The sequence below is a fragment of the Adiantum capillus-veneris genome, chromosome 2 (genome assembly GCF_014529385.1).
Source record: "Adiantum capillus-veneris isolate H3 chromosome 2, ASM1452938v2, whole genome shotgun sequence".
NCBI classification, from domain to species: domain Eukaryota; kingdom Viridiplantae; phylum Streptophyta; class Polypodiopsida; order Polypodiales; family Pteridaceae; genus Adiantum; species Adiantum capillus-veneris.
The window spans coordinates 3,401,362-3,416,350 of NC_140932.1; positions in this window are offsets into that span (position 1 = coordinate 3,401,362).

Sequence of the window (14,989 nt, forward strand, 5' to 3'; positions counted from 1 at the left end):
TTTAATTGCCTAGTCATGCAGTCGCAAATATATATATATATATATCAAAGGAAAAAAACTAGGTACCGTCAGTTGGTAACTGCATGTTTTAGCAGAAAAAACCATTAATGGTAGCTCAACAACTTTTATAGCTGCTTAGTATCAAAAAATCCCTCACACCTCTCCTTGAAAAACACATATAATCTAGGTCCTTGTCTTTAAGGTACAGACTAGCCACTATCCAATGCGAGCCAGTAGCAGCATGAAGTTACCCTTTAAAAAAATTTATATGTACATCCAATCAGCTTTAAAAGAGTAATCTCAAAACTATTTTTAGTGCCAATGAGAAGTGAAAGTATTTCTATTACTAGTGGCAAAATAAAAGCAAAAGGACCAACTAAACCTATTCTAGACAAACCAAATCAACCTGGTATTTTGAGGATCCAAAATGAGAACCAAAAAATTTTAGTGAAAGTTATGATCTAGTGAAACCAAACCTAGATTTTTTGTAAAATGTATAGTGTAGAAACAATCCTTTTTTTTTTTTCAAAAAGCGAGATTAGCAATTCTTTGTCAGATATAACACCCAACCCACCAGTTAAACAACATAAGGGCCCAGAAATTTAAACCATGCTTTAACCACTAGAACCAGTCCACCCACTAAAACCACTCCAAGCACCATAAAGAAATTCCCATCAGACACATAGTACGAGCTGATGCATCAGCCCAGAGCGCCCAAAGTATATAACTCTCCAGAAGAATATAAATCAAAAACCAATAAATCACCATGTAACTCTCCAAAAGAATATAAAGCAGTGACAAGCATTTTTACCATCTCAATTAAGTCAAATAACACTCAGATAGCCAAGGCAATTTCCAAAAAATGTATTCACAACCAGTATATCAAAACACTAAAATTTTCTAAAGGAGATTTGAACAAAATATAGAACCTGTGAAGCAGAAGCATTCCCAATAATCTCCAAAGTAGCAGGGTAAGTAAACTAATGCACAGCCAAGCACATTTTCAACCTCTCTCTCTCTCTCTCTCTCTCTCTCTCTCTCTCTCTCTCTCTCTCTCTCAAAATAAACAAATCCAAGTCTAAGTGAGGGAACACAAGTCCCTCACTTTCCCTATCTTTTACTTATAATGAACTTCTACAATCAAAACATGTAAGCCCAAGTCTAAGTAAGAGATTGAAATCCACTTACCTTTAAGTAGGAAGGGGCAAAAGGACAAGTCATCATCTTCTTCCTTACACATGTAGTGATTATGTTAGGCCATAGGAATAATCCAATCTGGTTCAATAAATGTACCCGTAAGAATATTTCAAGCAGGAAACCAAGCAATAAATGCTACTAACCAAAGGATCTACAAGAGAATGCATGCCATTGTATTTACTACATGAGAGTGGGTCCATAAACCATCCAGGCAAAGCCTACATTAGCCCGGCACCATGTAAGCAGTATGAGCAGTATTGAGCCATGCAGTAGGAGTAGAGCAAAATTGTATAATTTAAGAGTAAATCCCGTGGAATCCAAGAGCAAGAGAGAGAAATCTCTTTTAATAATGAAAGCAGTCTAGAATGATGGCGGTAAAGCAGTAGAGGCCATACAAATTTACCTTTCAGATTAATGTTACTAGTCCATTGTAGGAGGAGATTTTATGTTTGTGAGCTTTTATTTTCGAGCTTTTGAAATTGAAACATTATTTTTGAGCTTTTTAACGCTCATATTACACTAACCATATCTTCAAATATGAGTGTGGCATGAGGAAAGTCTACATTAGACTGTGCAAATGGAACACAAAGGCATTCAAATGAATGCAATCACTTTTTTCAATGTGCATTGAGGCCATACGTGCATTGAAAACATGAGGGAAAACAAATATGACACGCACCAGATCAAGAGCATTATACTTGGATGATTGACGGATGTGAAGCAAATGGCATGCAAGTGGCAAAAAACATTGTATGAGCCAGTTTTCATCTGTAGTGATGCAAAAGGAAGCTCCTCTCCACCAAATGCCTTCACATGTGCTTGCAACTTACGGACATGCATCATTTCTCACTATGTAAGTCGAAGACATGGGCAAATTGATGTATGGGAGGTTGTTTGTCAAAGTTTGTTCATAGCAAACATGTCAGATCTAGAATGGGGTCTCTTACAATGCATCATTGTGGGAGATGTTGAAAGCATAACAATGTTTTGATGAAAACCTTGTCAAGATGTTTACCCTTGGATATGCCCTCGGGTATGCCAGAACATGAAATGCCAACTAGCACTCAACTACTTTAGGCACATACAAGGAAAATTCATTTTAAGATTTTCACACAGTGCCTTCTTGGGTGTGATGTCAAGGATCACAACATGGGGTCTAATGATACAAGCATAGGCCATCTCAATTACAAGAATGTCCTCATGGCTCATTTTTTCAAAATACTTAAGAGCTTGTCAGCTTTGCCTAGCTTGAGTACACTTTGTTTTTCGAGCATTACAAGAGGATTCTAGGAGAAGGAAAATTCTCTAGGACACTTTTCCTTGATGTAGAGCACCACACTTGGCAAACATATTGATGAGAGCATTACTACATATTATGATACTTATTAAGTGTTTTCTAGAATACCCCAGACCGAGGTGAGTTACTTTGAAATAAGAGCAATCCAAGAAATTAAGGATGATACACGAAATTAGGGCAAGTTGAAAATCACCAAAAACTTTTTCTTCCATGTGAATATCCCAAGTCCAATACACAAAAGCATCGGTTTATTGATTTACAAGAATGAAAAAGAGCGTGCTCAAATTAGACCATAGTAGGTGACACGTGCCTAGAAAAGGGCACAACATTCAATATACATGTGTGTCAATTAGAGTATTTATCTAGCACATTTTGATGCTTCAACATGAGATCCAACCATGGAACATACCCTCCACTTCCAATCATAACACAAAACAGGCAATCCACACCTAAAAATCTCATCATAATATCATAGGCCTAATTATAGGAAAGATTGCTGATGAGGATTCCATTCACAGCTTACAAGTTCGTGAGACCCTCTTTTCTTCGCTTACGGGAGTTGGTGCCATGCAAGTCGGTGGTCCCTAAAACAGACAGTAGGAATCAGAGTTGCATGCTGTGTAATGGCTATGGCGGCTTCAACAAGCTGGTGCAACATTGTTATTAACATGCCTTTGATGGTTTTCAGATTTTCCTCAATCAGTGCATCCGAGAACTAGACAACCCAACAATCGACCACTCTCATAATGCCTATACAGGTGCTAAAGCGGATTCGAGGGGAATCTTCCACCGATCCTAGAGAGGGCTTTGCATTTGATGTGTTGGGTGAGGGTAATATCTATGCCAAGAAAGGCGTGGAGTATGCGTGATTCAATAACTTCGTGGGATTATTTCTTGCTCAAAATAATTTTAAGAAAGGAAAAAATTTGATATACAACTGAACCAAGACAAGTTCATCCGCCATGATGACGAGCGTGGTCTACACGTGGAGTCGCCGCCAAGGAGCGGTGTCAATGAGTAGGAGGGAAAGTGGACAGCCAGGCTGGGAAGACTCGAGAGGAGAGAAACTTAAGGCAGCCATCTGACGAGCTCGGAGAAGGGTGCTTGAGTCCAAATCAACACACGGCACTACAAAGGCCAAGGGAAGGACAGAGACAAATTGTCTGTGCCCGGCTACCTGCTGCAAGGCTACCTCAGAGAAACGGAGATTGCCTGCAAGGTGGGGCGCGCCGAGGTGCTACCGACAACAAGGAGCTAGGGGAGAACGCTATTGAGGATGACCAAGGATGGCGGGTGCATTCTGTAGACAACTACTGTACAATGAGAAATTTAGATTTCATCAAAGATTTAATGTTCATATCAGAGTAGAAGCAGATGAAGACAGAGACTCTGTTGTAGACGATCGATTCTGTGTATGTATTTTAGATGTGTGCGTGAACCTGTATACAAGGAAGAGCCTCACGACCCATCGTGAGGGCTCTGACGTTTCAGTTACGTCTTTTGATTATTCACTTTAAAATAAAGATGGATGACGTGTAATTTGTTTATCGCCAACACCCCCCCATAAACAAATACTGAGTTATTCAGGAAACTCCATGCCCAAAGTCTGTGCACACTTAAAGTGTTGAGGTGCACTCAAGACTTTTGGTAAATATGTCAGCTGCATTCTCTTTGGATGGCTTGTAGACTAGTGCAATTGTTTTGGCTTCAACCTGCTCTCTGACAAAATGATTAGCAATATCAATATGTTTTAGCTTATCTGATTGCCTAGCCTTCCTAGATGATTCTATTGCGGACATAGAATCTGAATAGATAATCATTGGAGCATTCACAAGAAAACTAAGTTCGGTTAGAAAGTTCTTTATCCATAGAGCTTCTTTTGTAGCATCAGAGGCTGCCTTGTACTCAGATTCAGTGCTTGAGAGAGAGATTGTTGGTTGTCGCTTGCTCTTCCACGATATAGCGCCTCCCGAAAGAAGAAAAACAAATCCTCCAACAACTAAGTGTTTGGATCTTCTATCTGTTGCCGAATCAGCATCTGTATAGCCAATGACCTGAAGACCACTTCTAGTGTTATCTCTTTTAAATGTTATTCCAAAATCATGTGTGGTGTTTATATATTGAAGTAAGTGTTTGACTAACTTAAGATGCTCATGCTGTGGGGAGTGCATATAGCTCGAAAGCATGCCAGATGCAAAGGCAAGATCTGGACAAGTGCATGTGACTAAGTAGCGTACGCTTCCAAGGATGCTCCTATATTCTTTAGAGAGTGGGTCATGCACCCATAATGGCGTGTCTTTATAATGTAGAGCATATTTTTCTTGTCGTATAAGTGGCAATGGTGTCCAGCAATGCTTGTGCTCACTTGTGTTAAACTTCTTTACTATGCCTTCTGCAAATTCTGCTTGAGTGAGATGCAAAGTGTGTGTTGGTCGATGCCTAAGTACTTGCATGCCCAAAATGTAACTAAGTTCCCCCCCATCACTCATGCGAAATGTAGCAGTAAGTTCCTTCTTGATTTGATGCATAGTTGGCAGTGAGGTTGCCAACAAAGCAATGTCATCCACATAGAGGGCTAAGATAACAAAGTGGGAGCCAAAGTGGCGAATATAAACAGACACATCAGTGTGGAGTCACTGGAAGTAAATGGACTGCATAAAAGAGTGAAAGCGAGCATTCCATTGTCGAGGGGATTGTTTTAGACCATATAGGGCCCATAGGAGACGTCACACATAATCAAGGTAATCAGGGTGAACAAAATGCGGAGGTTGAACCATGTATATTTCTTCTTCAAGTTCACCATTTAGAAAGGATGTTTCTACATCCATCTGATGCATTTCTAGATCATATTGTACTCCAATAGCTAGAAGTGTACGCAAGGAGGCCAATCGTAATGTAGGAGAGAAGTAGTCGATGCCATGCTCTTGAGAGAATCCACGAGCAACAAGTCGAGCCTTATAGCACTCAATAGAGCCATCAGGGCAATACTTTCTCCTAAGAAGCCATTTGCATGTGATTGGCTTACGATGCGGAGGAAGAGGGACCAACTCCCAGGTGTTATTGTGATGTAGAGAGGCCATTTCAGCCTCCATTGCTGCACGCCAAAGAGGAGAATCAGGAGAAGAAAGAGCAGTAGTAACACTAAGAGCACCCTCGAGAGGAAGAGTGTAAGCAGCAAGATCCGGCGAGGAGGGAGAGGGCTGGGCTGTGGCAAGGTTCAAATCACCGAGAATATCATGAAGACTCCGCGTCTTGATGGGAGGAGATTCAAGCGATGAGGATGAGGAAGGAGAGCTTAGATGTTCACTTGATTCAAGAGATGGAGAGGCTTGTGTAGTGGGTAGGTTAGAAGCATTGATTTTCAGCTTTGTTGACTGTGGTTGACGCCTTGGAAGAGTGCGAGAGCGTGCTCGAGAAGAGCTAGCAACTGGTGTAGGCTGAAATATAGGAGATTCATAATTCAGCCTTGTAAAATGATTATGAGGCACTCTCCTTGAGACAAATGGTAGCACCGCAAGTTGCGAAGGAGCACCGTGATGAATGGTATGGTTGAGGCTTCGTACATCGGAGGTCGAAGCATCAGGTGTGCAAAGATCAACGTTGGGGATAGGAGTGTAGGAGATACCACTTCTCTACGGGCAGGTGTCGTTGGCTGAGGTCCAACTATCAATGGAGCAATGGGAGCAGCAAGTGGTTGAGCATATGCACCAGGAACCAGCATAGGTGGAGGAAGCGTAGAGAAGGTTTCAAGAGAACTCAAGGATGGGCCAGGGTCCGCAGGTACACTCGGAGTACCACTGGGAAAACCTTGTGTAGTACTAATAGATAAGCTTTCAGAGGAGGTAGGAGTTGCAATCAACAAGTGCTCTTGAAAAAGAAGATCTCGACTCTAGTAAAACTTCCGGGTGGTGGGATTGTAAACACGATATCCCTTGACGCCAAAACGATCACCATAACCAACCAGAATACCACACTCAGCATGTGAGGAGAGCTTGTCTCTTTTCTCAGTTGGGATGAGGGTATAACGGGGTGAGCCAAAAATACGAAGATGTGAGAGATCGGGCTTCTCACCAGTCCATAGCTCATAGGGAGTCACATTTGGAAGAGTACGAGTAGGAAGCCGGTTTTGAACATAGCATGCTGTGGCAGCAGCTTCCTCCCAAAAGGACTGGTTAACACCAGCAGTTTGAAGCATAGCGCTCACCGCATTGAGCAAGGTGCGATTCTTTCTCTCTACCACACCATTTTGTTGTGGGGAGTATGATACAGTGAGCTGATGGACGAGCCCCTCTTGATTACAAAAAGCTTTAAAATCATTTGAGACATATTCACCACCATTGTCGGTGCGAATACTCAAGAGAGACCTGTTGAGTTGTCGTTCTACAAATGTTTTGTAGTGCTGAAAATGAAGGAGCACTTCCACTACAAGAGGTTGTGTGTTCTTGTGACGCTGTTAGCGACGGAAATACACTGGGTTTTTATAACCCCCGGCGTCGCTAAAACCGTCGCTACGAGCGTCGCTACGAGAGCGTCGCTATATGCGTCGCTATGAGCGTCGCTATATAGCGATGCTCATAGCGACGCCTATAGCGACGCATATAGCGTTTACACAGAAGACTATAGCGACGCTCATAGCGACGTTACAGAGCCATAAATAGCGACGCTTATAGCAACGTCCGAGAGAATTTTTTTTTGGTTCAATGCCCTGCCACCCATCAACCATATTGTACTTGATTCACTTTTAAAAAAAAGTGCAAAGGTAGATAATAGACCCAAAATAGTCACCCACAAGACTGGCATTGTTTGCAAAATTGACAATTGTACACATCATAGGCAAAATGAATTGATTGGCAAATATAAACATATAACGACATTTATAAAACAATACAAACATATAATGAAATGAAGTATAAACATATAACGACATTTATAAAACAATGAAATGAAGTATAAACATATAACGACATTTATAAAACAATACAAAAAATAAAAAAGAGTAAACCCTAATACTAACCATGCCGCCGCGAGAACTGAAAATGTCCATCAGAGCGTTTAAGCCCTTCCTACCTGCGTACTCGCGCTCGTACGGTGTGGGATCACGTCCTGTCATCAACCACTGTCAAAACATAGAAAGATTTCCTTATGTTAGAACTAAAAAACTCATAAACCTTAAACTATCGAACATGCATAAAGAGCAATGTGAAAACACTTACAAAATCGGCCTCAAATGATGCCCATCCACCGCTCCCCAAGTGGTGCGAGCTCCCTGCCTCTACTCGCGCTCTGGCTGCATCCTTTTGTTGCTTCCACTTGTCGGGATTCTCGCGCGCTGCTTTCTTCGCATTCTTCCAATCTTCTTTGGCCAGCCAATCTGGCCTGTTCCACCCATTCTTGATTGCTTTTTGCACTTCGGAACGCTTGTGTTTGCAGTATTCGCGCATTCGAATCTTCATCAGGTCTTCATTGAAGCGCTGATCCCGTGTTGGAACGGGAAACTCATCATGAAGTATGCTGATGACTCTTTTTTTTAAATCACTTGGTACTTCACTCCATTTGTTTAGTATGTAGTGTCTAAACAGCTGAGAGCAAAGACCACGTATGCGCGAGATCACCTTCTTGCCGTCATCATCCATGATGATGCCGCCGCTGATGTCGACGGAGTAAGACAAGCCCTCTGGCCGGTGACGCGTGAACCTGGGTGTCCCGGCAGGGGTCTCTAGCGGCGTGTCGATGGGGGTACGGACGTCAGGTGTCTCCACCGGCGTCTGGGCCCCGAAGCGAGGAGTGTCGAGTGGGGTGGCTCCTGGCGGAGTAGGTAGAGGTGTGTAGCTTCTAGGAACAGTCAGCCGTGCAAAACCTAGCGTAGATGGCGATGCTGTGGCTGGTGTGGGGGCGGGCAAAGAAGGGGAGGGTAAAGAGTCTCGTCGAACACGAGGCGGTGTGGAGGCATCGGTGGCGGAATCCCCACAACAACCGCCACCGCCACCACTAGAGCGTCGGTGTCTAGACGAGTGTGAAGCTCGTCTCGTCGACGCCGAAGCTTCGGAGCGCGCCGAATGCTCCGAAAGAGAGGGAGATGCGGATGGAGTAGGAACGCGCGATGATACGCCAGAGCGATGACGCTCCACGTACCACTGTCTCTGCTGCGGTGACAAAGAAGAAAGAAACTCCTCATCATCCATACCTGCATTAAACACACGAATATTTAAACTTAATATTGAATGAATAGAGTAGACAATGACGCAAAGACCATTAAATACAATGACGTAATGACACATATAAATACAATGACGCAATGAATCGAGTGATAGAAGAGGCAAGTCGAAAACTCAGAATTTTCAATCAAAAGATGTGAGCGCGAGTAGAAAAGAGCGTTATACACCATGGAAGGTACTTAAAGAGCCAGAGCTTTTACAACACGGAGCAAAATTGTTCAAATACAATATTTGTGGCTTTAAGAGATCTCTCTCTCATCCTCGCATAACTCAGCATAACTTCCTATATCTATATAGAGCTCTCCGTTTAAACACATATCCTTTGTTTCATTTTGTAGCTCCTCTGCATGCACCCCATATAGAGTAGTAGCATCTTGATGCTCGTCTGGCACCACCACAGCGGCTTCTGATTGAGCATCTTCTCTGATCTCCTCCATTGATGTCGTTGTGATTGGCACATGGTAGCCTTCATACGTCCTTGCACTACGAGGGGCTACCTCTATGACGTACCACCAGTTTGATGTAGACTTTGTAGGATGAAATATTACCTGCCACAGCCACATAACTTACATGAGAGCTTTCAAGCACATAACTTGTAAAAGGGGGATGTTAACTATTTACATACTTACTTGTTCACAATGCTCGGGTAGTACGAAAGTGTCTCTTAGGTCAGTCCATTTCTTAGTAGAATCCACCTCAAGAAAACCAGACTCTCCTCTACGCACAGTAGCGTTGCGACCCTCCATGATTATCTTGAACCATTGCACGTCGAACAAGTTGACAAAAAATCCTCTGTAATCGATCCTCAAAATCTCTTGCAGCGTGCCGAAGTAAGTGAGTTCCGCCACCACAGGATCTGCATCAGAGGAACATCGTCGACTAGACTGTTCAAATTTTGCCATGATTCCACAATCTTGAGTAAAACGCTTTTTGTCGATTCGTTCCACCCTAAAATGTCGACCTTTACACCATGCTGCTGTGTATGACTTATACTACAACGAACAAAGATTATGAGTGGCCGTTCAAACGTTTATAAATAAAGTCACGGAGATCAGAACCACCGGGTTATAATCTCGTCTTTATTGGTCAATACCTATATTTGTGGGTACAAGAAATCTACACACCCACGTCTACATGATACTGCATGTAGTGGACAAAACCCCTTTGCCTCTTCTCTAGCTGTAGCACTTCACTTCATCTTAACATCTTTTCAGAGTAGATCTTTTCACTGTTCGTCTAGCTCTAAACCCTAAACCGTAAGTAATTCTTGCGTGGACTCGATCTAACGTAAATAAGCGTAAATCTAAATAAACGTAAATCTAACTAAAAATAAAGCTAAATCTAATTTAACGTAAGTCTAATGACTAGAGGTTGTCTAGATGGTCATTGTGTCGGGGATGTAGTGACTCTTGCCACCCTGAAGATCCACCTTCTTCCCTATCTTCTGAAGACATTTCACCAGTACTTTTGGATCGACGGAGCCCACCATGAGTGAAGGCAGCAATATCCTATATTCCATTGAGGGCTTTCTTCACCCGCTTCATGCAGGCATCGCAGTCTATGGAGACCTAAATCTAATCTAATATAACGTAAATCTAAATCTAGCTTAAATAAACGTAAATCTAGTTAAAAATAAACATAAATCTAATTTAATGTAAGTCTACATATAACCTAATCTTTAACGTCTTTTAAGATAGTTTCCTACGACGTTATAACTCTCTTCTTCTTGTGTGTGTGCGCGTGTGTGGATGTGTGTGCCAATAAAAAGAGATAAATGGTATAACCTTTCTATCACCCATGCCAAGTATGATAGATTGATTATGCCATTTCCCTCTTGAATAATAGGTCTTGAGTTCAACTCCTCGTCGGCTAGATCTTTAGGTCTTTTAATTTTAATTAGTTTCCTACGACGTTAAATTAGTTTCTCTCTCTTTCTCTCTCAATGTGTGTGCGTTTTTTTGGATCGTATGTATGTTTTCTCTCTCTTTTCCTCTCTCAATGTGTGCGTTTTTTGTTTATGCATGTTCTCTCTCTCTTTTCCTCTCTCAATGCGTGCGTTTTTTGTTTATGCATGCTCTCTCTCTCTTTTTCTCTCTCAATGTGTGTGTGCATTCTTTGTTTATGTATGTGTGTGTGCGTTTTTGTTTTTGTTTGTACTCTCTCTCTCTCTCTCTCTCTCTCTCTCTCTCTCTCTCTCTCTCTCAAAAACACTATGTGTGTGTGTGTATGTGTGTGTGTGTGAGAGAGAGAGAGAGGGAGAGAGAAAGAGGGGAAGGGAACATGAGAATGAGGAGAGGGAAGGAGCATACCTGGCTCTCCTTCCTCTCCTCGTGTGTGTGTGTGGAGAAGAAAAAGAGAGAGAGAGAGAGAGAGAGAGAGAGAGTGAGGGAGAGCGTTACCTGCTCCTTGCTTGAGGGCGCCGAAAAACTCAAATCTGAGATCTGAGTTTTTGAGCGCGCTCGGTTATTTTTTTACCCCAGTCGGCGTCGCTATGAGCGTCGCTATGAGCGTCGCAAATTTACAAAGAAATTTGCGATGCTCATAGCGACGCTTATAGCGACGCTCATAGCGACGCCGGGAATTTTCTTTTTGAGCGTCGCTGTGTGAGCGTCGCTAATATGTAGAGCCTCTTGTAGTGTTCAGATTTTTTTCTTTAGGAAGTACAACACGGTGTACTTTGACCAGTCATCAATAAAGGTAAGGATGTAGAGGGATCCCGTAAGAGAGCTTGTCGGCATGGGGCCACACAAATCAGAGTGGTCCAGCTCTAGAGGTGCTTTGGTCTTATTCTTAGATCGCGGGAATTTACTTCGGGTCATCTTGCCAAAGACTTATGCCTCACACAAGGAGATTTGGCTCAGTTTGGGATTAAATCCATTTACCATATGGTGTGTTTGTAAAGTGCGCATGGCTTGCACATGCGGATGACCCAAACGATAATGCCATAGAAGAGTGTCCTCCTCCTGAGAACTAGTAGCAGCATATAGCTCCATGCTGGGGTGAATAACAGCCAATCCTAGAGGATATAAGCGTCCTCTCTTTAGGCAAATGAGGTGTGTGGGAACACAGAAGTCGAAGGGGTCTTAATAACACAATAATTGTGTTGAAATTCCACCGAAGTACCATGGCTGGTCAGTTCATTGACTGAAAGAAGATGCTTTGCCAAGCCAGGAACATAATAGATATTAGGAATCACGGTAGTGGCACCGGTGGGTAATCGCAAATGTAAAGACCCTGTCCCAACAGCTTGGTATAAAGAATCATCACCAAGGCGAACTTCAAGGGATGAGGAGACTAGGTGGTAATCATGTAACCATTCTTGGTTGCCCATCAAATGGTGTGTGGCACCAGTATCAAGATACCAGACATCACCATCAGGAGGTGGGCTGGCTATAGCAGCATAGAGATGCATAGTAGTAAGGTCATCACTCACATCATCATCATAGTAGGCTAGATTTGCATTCATGCGAGGGCTTTGAGAGGTGCGAAGTTGCCGCCTCTTGGTTCGACATTGCCGCTCAGTATGGCCTCTACGATGGCAAAAGTTACATACGGGAGCCTGATTACTTGAGGACGTAGGAACCCGAAACTGATTGCGAAACCTAGAGGGTGTGAAAGCTGGTTGCAGGATAGGATTACGAGATTGTCTCGTGAAGTTGTTTCTTGGTTGAAAGTTAGATTGAGAAAGGAGTTGAGACTGGCGAGAGTTATTGTATCGAGGACGAAAACGAGAGAGTGGACGGGAACCACCAGCAAGCATGGCTAGAGGAATAGTGTCCATGCTTGAGGAATAGTGTGAGAGACAGTGGAAGTGTTTGTGGTATGTCTGCCCCTATTCCGAATTTGATCTTCCTGTCTCACATTAGCCAGCAACGTTGTCAGCTTTAAATTAGGTGTGTTAGAGTGTTGTGAGACAAAGGATTGCCAGGTATCAGGTAAAGCAGCAAGAACTATATTTACTTGAACCTCCTCGGGGAGGTTTAGTCCTGCAATAAGGAGGTTGTCATTTGCAGATTGCCATGCTTCAAGGAACGCTTCAGTCGTAGAATAAGTCGCCATCTGAATCTCGTTCAATTGTTTGTGGAGAAGAACACGGGAGACAACATTGGTTTGTTGATACTGCGTCTTCAGGAGATCCCACATTTCTTGAGCAGTTTCTAACGTCTGAACGAGCTGTAGTTGACGATCCCCAAGATGCAGTATGATTTCAGTTCGGGCATCGAGATCCTTCTTCTTCCATGCGGCCTTCTCAGCATCGGTGGGTGCTTGGGCACCAGCGGGAACCGGTTGCTTGGCAGGATCAAGTTCGGAACCATCTGTAACACCCCAATTACCAGCTTTCTCAAGTATCATCTTGATACACAGGCTCCAAGGAAGATAATTGCTGCCTTGCAGCTTTTCTATCTGATAGAATTTAGACATGTTCGAAGAAGACGATGCTGCAGCCATGGCTTCTTGAAAAGTCCGGATCAGATCAAGAGGCAAAGCCTGCAGCAGCAAGAAGCGAGAGGGCTACAAAAACAAACGATTAGTAGTCGCCAGCGATTGATACCATGTAGACAACTACTGTACAATGATAAATTTAGATTTCATCACAGATTTAATGTTCAGATCAGAGTAGCCTAAGCAGATGAAGACAGAGACTCTGTTGTAGACGATCAATTCTGTGTATGTATTTTAGATGTGTGCGTGAACCTGTATACAAGGAAGAGCCTCACGAACCATCGTGAGTGCTCTGACGTTTCAGTTACGTCTTTTGATTATTCACTTTAAAATAAAGATGGATGACATGTAATTTGTTTATCGCCAACACATTCAAGAGGTAGAGCCTCCATCTGATAGGGAGGAGTTACTCAAGAAACGGCTCATGTTAAATATTGGCCAGCTACGTTTCGCAGGCAAGCTAGCTAAAATCTAACCAAAACCAATTTCTTGAAGCAGTAGAGAGGGTGGTCTCACTCTCAGGACAAGGGAAGAAGGAAGACTATAGTTGAAAGGAGCAAGGGGAAGTGCTGAGTTGCCATGCTAGGGGATCTCCATGGCATGTTCAAGGAGCGGCCCGTGTAGGCTGCCAAGCAGAAAGCTCCAAGGAAGGAGCATCAAGGCCGAGCCTAATTAAGGAAGGAGGGAAGTCCAAGCCAGGGCGACACAAAGAAGAAAAGAGAGAGAGATCAGAGGAGGAGCCCAAGCTCTGGGAAAACAAGCAGCCAGGCCAAGTCGGGTAGCATCAGAGGTGCATCTACAAGAAAGAGGGAGATCTTGTCAGGAGCTAGCTACAGAAGGAAGGAGACCTGCAGGACAAACGGGTGAGCACTGGGGAGCTGAATATTGAGAAGGATCCTGACATGCAGAGGGAGGGTTTCTTGCCCCCGGGAGAGAGAGAGTAATATTCAAGAGGTGAATGACTTGCAAGCTAATTATTACTGCATCAAGGGACAACACCATCAGAAGCTCGAGCTGGGAGAAGACCAACTTGCGAACAAAGACTAGCTACCGAGAAAGTGTCGCCATCAAAAGAGCAGATGGCAGCTTGGCCGAGGGGCAGCCGTATGAGAGGAGTCAATCAAGAACTTAAAGCAAGGTCTGCAACTCTGATTATCCATGCAATTGTATCTCAGAGTGGAATCTTTCTTATTGCACTGTCTAATCATCTACGTCCTCTGTTTTTAACATTCTCCTCCCCTGCTCTTTACACCATAGCTCAAACAACTGCGAGCAACAGAGTCGATACACACAAAGGTACAGTAGTCCCAATCTGGAAAGGGGGCTCCAGCCCCCCCTTTTATTTTCCAGATGTGCAAATGACCGAAGTCTACTGTAAACGCCGATTGTTTGTAGAAGGGGGGTATACTGTACACATTTCTATAATTCATGAGGCAATTTTTGAGCTGCTAATGTGGTAAGGGAAATAACTTTTGGGCGTTAGGTTTTGGATTTGATGCTTTCTAGGCTCCTGCAAGGGCCTTTAAATATGGGCCTTGTGGGGGGAGGCTTCTGGCGGCTTAACAGTTGCATATTTGCGACGAGCTCTCTCCTTAGCAGTTGTATCATTTCAATATCGACATAAGAGAAATAGTGAACGAAGCTCCAGGGTTTTTGGGCCAAAGCAGAACTCTCTCTCTCTCTCTCTCTCTCTCTCTCTCTCCCCTTGTGGGGGGAGGCTTCTGGCGGCTTAACAGTTGCATATTTGCGACGAGCTCTCTCCTTAGCAGTTGTATCATTTGAATATCGACATAAGAGAAATAGTGAACGAGGCTCTAGGGTTTTTGGGCCAAAGCAG